Below are 13,653 nucleotides of genomic sequence, written 5' to 3'. Positions count from 1 at the left end.
AACAGGGATGAGAGGTGGGAGGGAAAGGGAGAGAGAAGGGAAATTGCATGGTAATGGAAGGAGACCCTCAGGGTTATACAGTGGAGGGGGTAGAGAGAGAGGAGGGGAGGGGAGGGGAGAGGTGGGGAGGGGGGAGGGGGGAGGATGGGAAAGGCAGCGGAGCACAACAGACACTAGTATGGCAATATGTAAATCAATGGATGTGTAACTGATGTGATTCTGCAATCTGTGTATGGGGTTAAAACATTCTTGTTCCCCTCCCCTGCCTGCTCTGCAACAAAATAGAAGACAGCATCTCTCTGGCTTTCTCCTACAGGTGAAGATCTGTCCCAACACTCTTCAGCTCTCACTGAAGCTGAATGCTTAAGAGTTGTTTACTCTGAGCAAGTGCTGCGTGATGGTCTGCTTCACAACTTCATTGGGAATCTAATCCCATAGTTGATGTTATTGATCTCATGGGTCCCTTGTTCAGCTGCTGTAAATGCCATTGCTTGCTCACCTGTGACAGTCTCCAACTGGAGGATCACCCTTGGCAACTGCAGTGGCCTTGTAGGAGGTGGCTGGGAATTTGACTCCCCTATCCAGGGTGCCTCAGGACTGTGTTACATTGCAGGGGAAAAGTCCTGCTTCCTTTCTTCATGATGAGGGAAATTCTGTGATGCTCATTGTGCCCCCAAATTCCCCAAACCTTCAAGCCAAGTTGAGGCTATACTGCACCTGAAACCATTCCTGCTTAGCCACTCCCCTTCCTTCTCTTATTTTCTCTGCTCTTTTACAGCTTTTTCCTAAAAGCACTCTTAGTAGATTAATTGTACAAAAATCCTGTCTTGGGCTATATTTCTGGGGAGCCCAATTTCAGACAGCTACATGCTATACCTTGGTTCCTGAGTCAAAACTTTGTCAACAGTGTTTCACCAAAACCTTATTATCATATATTACCTTAGTCGTCTTCTACCACAACAATGAGAAATCCTCATGACCACTTTTTTTAATAATCAATAAAGTATTGCTTCAGCTCAAACAATAAACTTCTAACTCTAAATTCTTTTATTCCTCTTTTGTCCCTGGTTGCTTTCTGCCAAGAAAGGAAAAGACAAATGTGGTTTTTATTTTTCTTCTCCCCTTTTGAATCATATACTTAGTTTCCAACACCTAACTCTGAATACCAGTGTTTTCCAGTAAATCAGAAAGGAGGATTATTTGTCAACTCCAAAAGTAAAATCAAACCAAGAGGCACAAGCAGGAAAAAAAATCAATTTTCTCCAGGTCATTCACCTACATTATTCTTTCAGAATAGAAACAAAGCAAAAAAAATTGCTTTGTTCTTTCAGACAACTTGGCCCAAAAGGAAGCAGAAGGAAAAAGATGAACTCGGAGTTGTCTATGCTTAAATAAAGCTTTCTTGTGAGTAAATAATGTGCATTAAAAGGTCACTCTTGATTCTTTCTCTGTCCTGACATGGAAAAATGTTTGATTGCCAAGAAGAGCATAGTGGCTTATATGACTCCTCACTCACAGAAAGACACAACCTGGAGCAGTGACAGAAGGCTTAAATGCCTCCCACCATCAAAGCAGAAAAACAGGAGGTAAGAAAATGTTCTCAATAATGCTCTGGATCAGAGTTTAACAAACTTTTTCCATAAAGTATCAGAGAAAGTATTTTGGGATTTGCAAACCACATAATCTCTGTCACAGCTACATAACTCTGCCACTGGAGCTTGAGAGCAGCCATTGCCAATACTGAGAAGAACATTTCCATAAAACTTTATTTGTGGCCAGGTGCAGTGGCAAACACTTGTAATCCAAGCAACTTGGGAGGCTGAGGCAGGAGGATCACAAGTTCAAGGCCAGCCTCAGCAACTCCAGCTCTAGCAACTTAGACCCTGTCTCAAAATAAAAAGTAAAAAGGGCTGGGGATGAGCCTCAGTGGTAAAGCACCTCTGGGTTAATCCTCAGTATGGGGGGAAAAACAACCATTATTTGTGAACATAGAAATTTGAATTTTGTGTAATTGTCCTATATCTCAATATAGTCTTATGTTTTCAACCATTTAGAAATGTAAAAATGTCCATAGCTTATGAGCCAAATAAAAACAGGGTGGGCTGAATTTGGCCCAAGGTTTGCTAACTCTGCTCTAAGTCATAGCATAGGATATTTCTAGTTCATTCAGGAGTAGAGGTTGGTTACTAAATTGAAAAAGTCAGCTAAAGTAAAGGACACAACTTAGTTTTAAAAACTTCTTTAAATAATTCATCAATGTATATGCACTTACCAATTCTTTCTATGACTTTTGATTTTAAGCCAAAGTCTGCCAGTCACAGTTTGAATGACCTTCTTTAGTATTTTGAAGTCTCTAGTACTGTTTAGACTTCAATGAAATGAGAATATGGAACTGCTTGAAAATTCATTCAAGGTTCAGAATGTTTCTAGTTTTCACAAATCCCCCTAATCTTATATAGTTATGCCCCTACATTTTTAATTGCTTTCATTATTTTTAGATACATGACAGAGGAATGCATCACAATTCTTATTACACATATAGAACAATTTTTCATCTCTGTATAAAGTATGGTCACACCAATTCAAGTCTTCATACATGTACTTTGGATAATGATGTCCGTCACATTCTACCATCATTGCTAACCCCCTGCCCCCTCCCTTCCCCTCCCACCCCTCTTCCCTATCTCTACACTTTTTGACAGAAATGTTTGGACAACTTAGCCCCCAAGAATTTTCCCAAAATAGTCAATTCAGTTTCTTAAAATAGCAGTTTTCTTCATTATTCAATTGTTTAATATCTATGAGAAAGAAAAGTAGCGTAAACCGGTGCAAAAGCAAATGCAAATAATATATGATAAGCACAGAACTCAATGGTTGGAATAGATATACATGTACATGTGTGTGCATGTGTATGTTGAGAGATTATAATAGAGCCAGCCTACCAGGCACAGGCATCTAGTGGGCAGTGGGTATCAGCAGACACCTCATTTAAAAAAAAAAAAATAGTGTCAGTTCACCTGGCAGGCAGTTGAGTAACCTACTTTCTTATCATGCTCCTTCAAGTTCCATGTGGGTAAAGGAGATAGAACATTGATTTAATCTTTTTATTTAAAGAAATTGTTAAGCATACCTATCTCCCCTCTAAAGAAATATCATTGTCATTTTCTTCCTCAACAAAGATGGAAGATCATTTTAAATGAGTTGGTCCAAGATCTAGGAGGCACATATTGAATCTTCCTGGGAAGGATCAGTTCTCCACTAGTCATGGGTAAGCTCTGCTTGGAATAGCAGTGGGAGTAAGTTTTATGGATGAAAATCAGTACAGCTGTTGAAGAAATGTTACTTTGATTAAAGCATAATCATCATGAAATCATACTCAAAATATAGTTGAATGAGCCAAAGGGGAATTAGGACCAATCTTGTTTCTCTTTTCTCCTAACAAAGGAATTGACATGCTTTCTAAAACAAATACATCATCCCTATAGCAATTAAATTCTAATGCTTTTATCTTCTCCAATGAACAGTCTTTGTAAAATCAAAAAAAAAAGAATTTATATATTTGAATTAGTTGGACACGTCTTCCTAGATCAGTCCAGGAGAATAAGAACTCCCTCTGTAATATTTATTTTGTTCTCATGACATTAAAGTGTAAGAGCTTTTAGCCTCCATTTCAGTACATGTCATATATTGCTGCTGAAACTTAGCTGCTCTCTTATGGATGCTATGTCCATTCTTACCTGAAAAGATCATTCTGTTTCATATTATGCTTAGTACCAATATGATATGAGTTAACTGACAAGAAAATGACCAATATTTGAATGCTCAAGTTTGTAATTGGGGCCTCGATTCTGATCTGATCTTTAGGGAAATTCTTTGTATTTTCAATTATGGCCTTTGCCTGTTGTCATTTTTTTTAGATAAATGCATGTTATAATACACATGGGCTATACTAAAACCAATGACTCCTTTAGAAACAGCCACTGTGGAGAGAGAAGGGAAGGGGAAATGCTCATACTTGATCTTATAACACCTTAACAATTTTTGTGCTCTGTGAGCTTTGATATTTAAAACCATCTCCTGGAATATGCAAAGTTCTTCTTAGTGTTTCCCTAGTGTTACAGTCTGTCCTGAGTTTCTTTGAGTAGAGGACATCCCTTATTTCTGCCTTAGACCCTGAGCATTTTGTGATATACCTCCAATTCCTTTTCTCAGGTTTTCTGAGCCACCATATTGGAGAGATCCCATTACAACCCCAAAGTGGCTTGCTTTCTCTCTTCTAACGCAAACACTTCTTGTATGTGTTACATCACAAACTAGAAATTCAGGCTATCCAAATATAGACATCCTCTGTTGACTCAAAACAATGCAGTTTTTTAGTCCTCTTCTCACCTTCTTTTCCATTTCTTGGGCAAAAGGTATAGTCCTCTGTAGCTTTCTGAGGCAGGAGTCAGACACCAGACTCCATATCACCCAACACCAGGAGACACACAATCCAAACTATCAGTGCTTTCCTTCACGGTCTCCTGACTAGGATGGGATTAGAGTGTAGCTCTTTCCCACTCCATTTCTAAAGAGGGAAAGGGCCTTCAGCACTGCAGCAGCTCTCCAAAGAAATTTCTTCAGAAATCTCCTTTACAAAGTAGTCTCTTAGATACCTTTTTATAATCTTGATACAGCAAAGGGGTCCTGGAGTCCTGGAACAAGATTTTGAATTAAAAAAAAGATTTTGGACTCATTCCCTTTAAAATCACTTTTGGTGATTTGGCTGACTCATTTCTGATTCTCATGGCTATCATTTCTTGTCTGGCCTGAAACTTCACTATTAATATAGTTATATCTATAATATTCCATAATCCAGAGACAATCTTGAAAATATTAGAATATATATAATTTTATATTAAAGTATATTTTTCTTAACAAAAATGAATTTATTTTGTAACTCATTTTTTTAATTGGCAATACATTGTGAGCATCTTTGCATGTCAATAAATCTCCATATTTTTAACAGTAAAAAGCTCTTCCACTGTATGGACTCTACCATTATTTATTCAATTCTTTCTTGACACTGATTTAGGCTGTTTCTTCTATTATGATAAATGATCTTGTGAACATCTTTATTTATACACTTCAATCCATTAAATTATTTAACTAAAACTTATTGATTACTATTATAAAAGAGTACTATAATTTCCTTTGGATAAATTTCTAGATAAGGAGTAATTGTAGACCTATTTTAAGATATTTAATATATTTCTATGTTTTCCTGCAGATATGTCTTTGGGTATAAGTTTACATGAGTATGAGAGAGTATATATTTTGTCCCAGCAAAGGAAAGTATTTCTTTTTGGAAACATCTTCACTATTTGGTGGAATTCATGAAATACCATTAACATAATTTATAAATGTATTAAACTCCAACAAATGATTACATCTGTATTCTTTTAGTCTAATTTTAGGCTTACAGAAAAGTTACAAAGATAGTAGAAATTTCCTTTATACACCTCACTCACTTTTCATAATGTTTATATCTTACCTAACCACACACAATTATCAAGACTAGGAAACTGACATTAGCACATTATTAACTAAACAGAACAACTTATTCAAGTTTTTCCAGTTTGTCCCTTAATATTTTTTTTCTATTCCAGTATCTTATCCAAGATCCTACTTTGGGTGTAATTATTTTTTTCTTGGTTTTATCCATCTGTTACAATTTGTCAGTTTTTCCATTATTTATGACCCTGACTCTTGAAAAGTAGAGTTATTATTTTTTTATAATGTCCTTCATTTGGAGTTTGCCTGGTGTTTCTAACAATTGGGGTGTACTTTTACATATTTGAAAATATGTATCATATCAAGGGACTCATGATATCTTATGAAGAGTGTGAACGACATTTGTAGCATATCAATTGTATACTGGGGAAAATGTCTTTGTTCTTTCTATAATCTTCCTATAGACTCTGTAAAGTCCCATTTTCCTCATTGAATTGAATCTTTTCCAAATGATCTTGTTCACTCAAAGCCATAAAGGATCTGTTTGACTCCAAAGCCATGGCTTTTTTTCAGCATAGGCTAAGCATTTCTTTGACATGGGAAACCATTATGCAAATTCAAGTGTGTATGAGTGTGAGCTGCTTTTCTTAGAGTTTAATTTTTAACTTTGCTTTCTCAAGGTAGAGGTCTATAGAGTAACATTTTCAGATATAGCCTCTTGTTGTGGATTAACAAAGTCAAAGATTTTGTGATTAGAATTTATGGATCATTTCTCCATCTTACACAAAATTGCAATGTCTTTGACCCTTCCTTTGCAAGGGTTTTGGTGTTATTTGGGGTTGTTGCAGCATAGAAGTCAAAACAGAAGTACAAAATAATCTTCTAAACTGAAAACTATAAGATATTAATGATTTTTACTCAGTCGTATGGATATAATATTTTCATCAAACTGAATGTCTGAAAGTCAATGATATCTTCCTCTTTTCAGATAGTTTTCCCCCCCAGGAAGAGCACACAAAACATAATACCTGCATAGCACTTACTATTCTCAATAATTAATTCCCATGTCCTGTGAATGTCCTTATAGTACCATTTAAAGGATTAACACTTCAACCCAATCTGATATAATGACTGAATATGAGACAAGAAAGCATCAAGTTGAACCTTTAAAGAAAAGCAAAATGAGATAATGCATGGAAAGTGTTTAGCATAGTGCCTGGTACACAGTGAACACTCCATAAATTTTAGCTGCTCTTGCTGCAGCTGAAGCTGTCCAAGGTGTCACTGTTGTTTAACCTGGGGAAGAGAATATGTGGCTAGCTCATCCCCTGCTCTGTGAGACAGAAAATCAGACTGCTATAAATTTAGAAAGGAAGATGGCTGGTCTCTGGCCAGTTTGGCAGCTGTTTATCTTCTGTAAGTGCTCTTGTGCTATTCTATTGCTATATAATCTAAAAGCACCATTATGAACCCATTTGGGAGCAAGGCTGGGAGCTAAATCAAGGCATGTGGCAAGGAGTCAGTTAACACAGTTCAACCACTTTTGCAGTTACTTCCCTTTGAGATTCCCATCTGGTAAAGTAACTTTAGCATGTAAGTAATCATAGTAGTCCTAGCTAAAGAAAGGCAGCTATGCTAATCACTATACCACCAATGCTGCCCTAGTCCTGGCTACAGGGAAGGATTTCTCAACCTCAGGTTATGTGGAGCAAGGGTCGGTCTGTGCATTGTAGGGTATTTAGAAGCATCCCCAGGCTCTATCCCCTAGAGGCCATTAGAATCCCCACCTCAGTTATGACAATTAAAAATATCTTCAGACGTTTCCAGGCATCTTCTAGAGGGCAAAATTTTTCCCATTGAGAACCACTGCTAAAAGGTAATGAATATTTGGGAGATAGAAAATAATATTTAATGAATAACAAGTGCTTTGACAAATGTTACCACATGTATTTCATGATTTTTTTACAATAGATTTGTGAGATGGTATTTATTCCCCATTCAAAGATGGGAAAACAGGGATAACTTGCCCAATCCCAGGAATCCAGTGACTTGCTCAATCTCCCACATAACTGCTCAGCAGTGGGAAGGAGACTTAACAACAAAGCCTGTGCTTATCCTGTTATGTTCTCAGAACTTTCAGTTCAAATGTAGTTTCTTCTGCTGAGGAAGAGGAAGCTTACATTTACCAAGTACAAATGGTTAGTAAGCTATTGCTGGGTCTTCATTTGTATTTCTCCCTTAGCAGTTAGCTTCCTGTGTAGTTCTGCCAGTAGGGGCAACTATAGGACTATTGGCACACAGAAGGGGAAAGGACTTTCCTTCTTCCTTACTGGAAGCTGTTCCTGTCACAAACTCTGATCCAGCAGCAACTGCTACTTCTGAGTGCCTAAACTATTAACGGCAGAAACTAACACTAAATCCTCAATATGGTTGTATTCTCCCAGGGGATCAGTCAGCCACCTGGTGGCAGGTTAATTACACTGGATCCTTTCTGTCACTGACAGAGTAGTGTTCTCTCTTCACTTGAGTAGACATGTTTTCCAGATATTGATTTGCTTTCCCTGCCGATAATGTTTCTGTCATTACTATCATCTGTGCACACACAGAATGCTTTATTCACTATTATGATGTCCTACAAATCATTCCTTCTAACCCAAAAGTAAGTGCACAGAAAAACCCTATGTGGCAACAAGTGCATGCTCATGGAATGCATTGACCTTAACCACATACCCCATCACCCAGAAGCATTGCCTATTAAATTAAAGGATAACACAAGGGTTTAATTACGATCAGTTGGAAGATAAAACAAAAAATTAGGTTATATTTCACAAGAGGTAGAAAATGTTCTAAATCAGCAACATCATCTATGCCTAACTCCCACAGGTTCAAATAATGAACCCAGAAATTAAGGAATAAAAGTAAGAGTATATTCTCTTACCATTACACCTAATATTTTTCTTGCAGAATATTTACTCTTGAATCTATTACTTGGGTTTCTGCTTGGGAGGACTAAGTTCTAAGCAGGGACCACAACCATGACTTCATTGAATTGGAAGTTGGGACTAGCACTGACCATTTTGGACTCCAGATGCTCCAGAATCCAAAGTCAAGGAAGGATAATGCACTGACCTGGTTTAAATTATTAATTCGATTACCAAGAAGAGACTGAGTTACTATTACTCAGTGAGGTCATCACACATTATATCTGAAATCAAAGGGATTCTCTGACGATCCTGTTGATCTCTATGAGAGTAAAAGCCAAAGTTCTCCCTCAGTAAACAACAGGCAGAACCATACAACCAGGTACAATAATAGCAACCAGTTGGCTCAAGGAAGAAGGAATAGCTATTAGAAAAAAAGGTTATAAATATCAATGGTGGCATTGTGAACAGTTACAAAAATTCAGTTGTAAAATGAAGCCTTCAGTTATATTTTTCTTTCTTACCTCCTGATGTGTGTATATGCGTGTAATATTAAGTCATTTCCCTCCTATTTTTATAGGTATTGTTAGTAGTAATTAACATCAAAATTTAATCTTTGTTTTTACACTGAAATAATTTTTGACTATTAAATTACAAATTAGTCTTTAGCTTCCAGAAGATTGAGGCATTGTGATTTGACTAAACTCAATGAGGAATAATTCCTCCAGAAAGAGAAAGTACAGCTGCCAACCAGAGATGACCACCATGATAGCTGGTAGTCTCTTTTTGAAGAGAAGATGAGGAAATGTTGGTTTATATAAAGGCTAGTTGTATATTGTTAGGCAGAATAAGGCATTGTTTCTTTGATTGAATATAATTTGAAATATGTGTAATAATGTATGCTTGGGTCTTGAGGTGCCACTTGTATAGATTGTCAGTTTTTAAGATATTACTACCTCACTGCATCCAGAACTCAGTAAGCTACATTTCTCCTTTATCATCTGACTTCCTGTGATGTTCTGATGGTAGGGGGAGCTAGACAGATTTAAAAGCTGGAGGAGAGTAAAAGAAAATTTCTTCTTCCTGCTAGGTTTCTGTCATCCCAACATCAAAGACCTTTGTACCAGCAATTCAGTCGGTTCCAGCCTTCAGTCCTTATTCCTCAGCCCCAAATTGGCTTTATCATATTTCCTTGGAAGTGTAAGAAGCATCCCAGTTGAACCCTTTCAGTGGCCTATGCCCTATATCCACAAAATCCCTCTTCCAAGCTTCATTTTTAAAACAGCTTTGGGGGGGGGGGGAGAGATATAATTCACATCCCATTAAATTTACCCACCTACAGTGAACAGTTTGGTGCTTTTAAGTATACTCACTGTATTGTGCAACCATCAATACAATATAATTTTAGAACATTTTCAGCACCTCAAAAGACACCCAATACCCATTAATAGTTACTTCCCATTCTCCATTCTTCTAGCCCTAAGCAACCAGTAACCTGCTTTATATCTCTATGTATTTTCCCATTCTGTGTCATTCATATAAATGAAATCATAAAATTTATGGCCTTTTCACTTGGCATAATGTTTCCAAGGTTAATCTATGTTGTAGCATGTATCAATACTTCTTTCCTTTTTATGACTGAATAATATTCTGTCATGGATGTGCTCTATTTTATTTAGCTATTTATCAGTTAATGGACCTGTGGTTTGTTTCTACTTTTTTCCTATTGATTGTGAACATTGGTGAACAAGTTTTGTGTAGACATGTTTCCACTTGTCTTGAGTATATAACTAAAATTGGAATTTTTCCCCAGCTTCTCAATTCTGAGCATCCCTATCACTGTATATTATTTCCCAAGCTCCAGGAGTAGCAGCTCCTTCCCGTAGTTCTAATCCATGGATTACATCACTGTTCCCATTTTTATCTTCAATTACTATGTGATCAGTTTTCTGCATTAAGTCTCTTCAGTCGAAGTACCAAGTATAGTTTCTATTTTTCTGACTAGACCCTTGATAGTATAATCATATGAAGCATTAATGCTAGTTTTATCCATCTTCACTTAACAAGGAACAGATATCTCTTTAAACTTCACCAAGTCAGATATAAATGACTCTCACACAATGAAGGCTGTTAAACCTTATCATATATCCTGTTAGTAACCAGATTAATTGGAATCTATTGAATGAGTGGCCACCACATAATAAAATTTTATGCATAGGTCTTAAATGGCTCAAGGTCAATATCGCTCAAATCCTCAAGAAAAAAATTGTCCCTTCAATATCTTCCTTTATTCATTCATTTATTTAATAATCATTTGTTTATCACTTACCTCGTGTCCAATACTTTTCTAGGTTCTAGGGATGTAGCAACAGATAAAACATCTTCATAACCATAGAGTCCATATTTCAGTAAAAGGGAGGCAGTAATAAGTCAGACAGTGAATAGTAATATGAGGAAATTTAAAAATTAAAGGCAGGGAGGTCTGCTGAGTTTGGGGTATACTCTTTGAAATGGGCTGATCAGCCAAGGTTTCACTGTCAAGGCAACATTTAAGGAAACTCCCAAAAGAGATTCAGGAGAGGGTATATGAAATATCTGAGGGAAAGAATATTCTAGGCAGAGGGAACAGCAAGGTTTCTATCTCAAGACCCTAGGTTGGGAGGATGCCTGGTTTGTTCAAAGAATAGGAAGGAGGCCAATGTGGCTGGACTTGAATCCAGAGGAGAGCTGGAAAAGGGAAGGTCAGAAAGGCAATAAAAGATCAATCTTGTGGGGCTTTATACAACATTATACAGACTTAGGCTTTATTATGATGTGATAGGAGGCCAGGTGAAGGTTTTAAACAGGAGAATGACATGACCTGACTTACATTTTAACAAGATCACTCTAGCTTCTGAGTTGAAAATAGATTGTGGTAGTGCAGTTAGAAGGAAATAATCCAAACAGAGAATATTGTCAAAGCAGTGGGGAAATAAGTAGTTGGCTTCTGAATTTGCTGACAGATTGAATGTGTGAGATGAGAGAGAGGAGCCAAAGATGACTCCAAGAATTTTAGCCTGAGCAACTGGAAAATGGAATTGTCTATTGCTGAGACAAGAATGACTGTCGGAGGGAGAGGTTTCCAAGGAGAAATATCATGAATTTAGTTTTTCTAATGTTAAGGGTGACACGTTTGTTAGATATCCAAATGGAGATGTCAAAAAGTCAACTGGATATATAGATCTGAAGTTCAGAATTTTTAAAAAAGCATTTAGGTACTAGCATCTCTGACTTAGCTGTGCAAATGCACATGCATGCAAAATGCACAATATCCACAGAAACTGATAATGGGCAAAAACCAGTAAGTTACAAGGATTTCGTTCCCTTTTTGATTCAATTTTAATATAGCTAAAGTACTTTGAAATATTTTAAAACCTAGCTATTCAAAAGTAGTACTGAATAGCTGAGTGTTTCTAAAAAAAAAAAATGGGTAGCCTTTTAAATCCAAGGTATTCAATATACAGTAACAAGGAAACCTTGGCTTATAAAGCTTTGCAGTGGTGGCTTCTGAATACTAAAATCCAGGTGTAATACCCACTGCAGTCACAGCTGCTATTCTCCATTATCCCCAAGCCATCAGTCTCGGTGCCTGGAGCCATCCAGTAAGATAAAGGGAAACAACATTATTGTCTTTAGTATTTATCTCTCCCCTGGTTCCCCTACTAATAACACCAGTGATACCATAAACATAGTTGCCATGGAAACTATAGCACCATACAAAAGACTGTTGGGTTTTTGAGGACTCTACATGTGTGACTGTAAATAAAAAGAATTTTACAAGTCTGGCCTAAGGAAAAGAAATAGCCATTGGGTCTTTTCCTGCCTTAACTGAGTCAAATAACTTGCTTTTACTAGTATTCCAAAAGAAGTTAATCCATGTTCAAAACAAAGGCTTGTTAGATCCATATCAAATCATGTATGGTAGCCTTACAATAGTAATGACCTCAATTGAATGAAGGTTAAGATTTCTAAGTAATTTTCTTTCCTTTCTTTATTCACTTGTTCATTTATTCTTTCCATATATGTGTTGTCCATCACTGCATGATAGATATATGCTAGATGCTGGATACACAAAAATGAATAAGACACCAGTGTCTTGCTATAGACCACATTATACCAAACCAACAAATACACAAGGGCCTTATTTGCACATATGTATTTGCTTCCTCCTTTTTAAAAATTGATATATGAAAATCTGAACTTATGAAAGATAAATGAAGAAATGACATTTCTAGTTTCCAAAAATTTATCATGGAATGTTCACCTCTGATTTCTTTCAAATAGTGAATCCTCTTGGAGTATTTAGAGTTATTGATGATTGATTACTTGATAAAGGGATTAGAGGGAGTCTAGAGTAATGGGCATATTTGAATCACTGGGGGATTTTTCAAACATATTGATATTCAGACCATTGAAAAGCGATCTCTGGAAGTTGGAATTGGGCATTAGTATTTTTAAAGCTTTCCAGGGTTAATCGATTTGCATTCAGAGTGGAGAATCATTGCACTCTAGAGCCAGAGGTGGCAAATTGTGGCCTATGTGCCTAATCTAACCATCCAGTTCTTTTTTTTAAAACAAAGTTATGTTGTAACACAGCCATGCCCATAATATTGTATGGCTGCTTTCACAATGACAGAGTTGAGGAGTGATGGCAGAGTTGAATAGTGTGACAAAGACCATATGGCCCACAGAGCTAAAAATATTCACTATCTGACTCTTTCCAGAAAAGTTTGCCAGATCATAGTTTGAAAACTTAGTGTTCAGCAATCAATTATTTGTAGCTTTTTTGAGAAATATAGATAGAGCGCTTCTTGAAATTATTCTGATAGTTGATGAAAAATTGTTCTATTTAATAAACTTTTGTCTACGTGTAACTTTGTAGAAGCAGCTCTTAAATTGTATGCCAGTTGTGAAACCATTGAGTCTTCAATTTCAAACCCCCTCTTCCACATTTAGTTTTGTGGGATTGGGCCTGGGATTTGGCAGTTTGCATTTAGGCTTTGCCAGGTACTTTTCCTTAGACTCAGCCAATAGGGGGCGCCTGAGGAACATTGCAAACAAACTGCCATGCCCATTCATGTATGGTCTATGGCTGCTTTCACTACAATAGCAAAATTGAGTAGTTGCAACAGAGATGGCAGGGCCCACAAGGCCAGAAATGTTGACCCTCTATACAAGTTTATCAACCTCTGACATAGAG

This window comes from Marmota marmota, unplaced genomic scaffold (assembly GCF_001458135.2).
Source record: "Marmota marmota marmota unplaced genomic scaffold, marMar, whole genome shotgun sequence".
NCBI lineage: Eukaryota > Metazoa > Chordata > Mammalia > Rodentia > Sciuridae > Marmota > Marmota marmota.
This window is presented reverse-complemented; position numbering follows the sequence as displayed.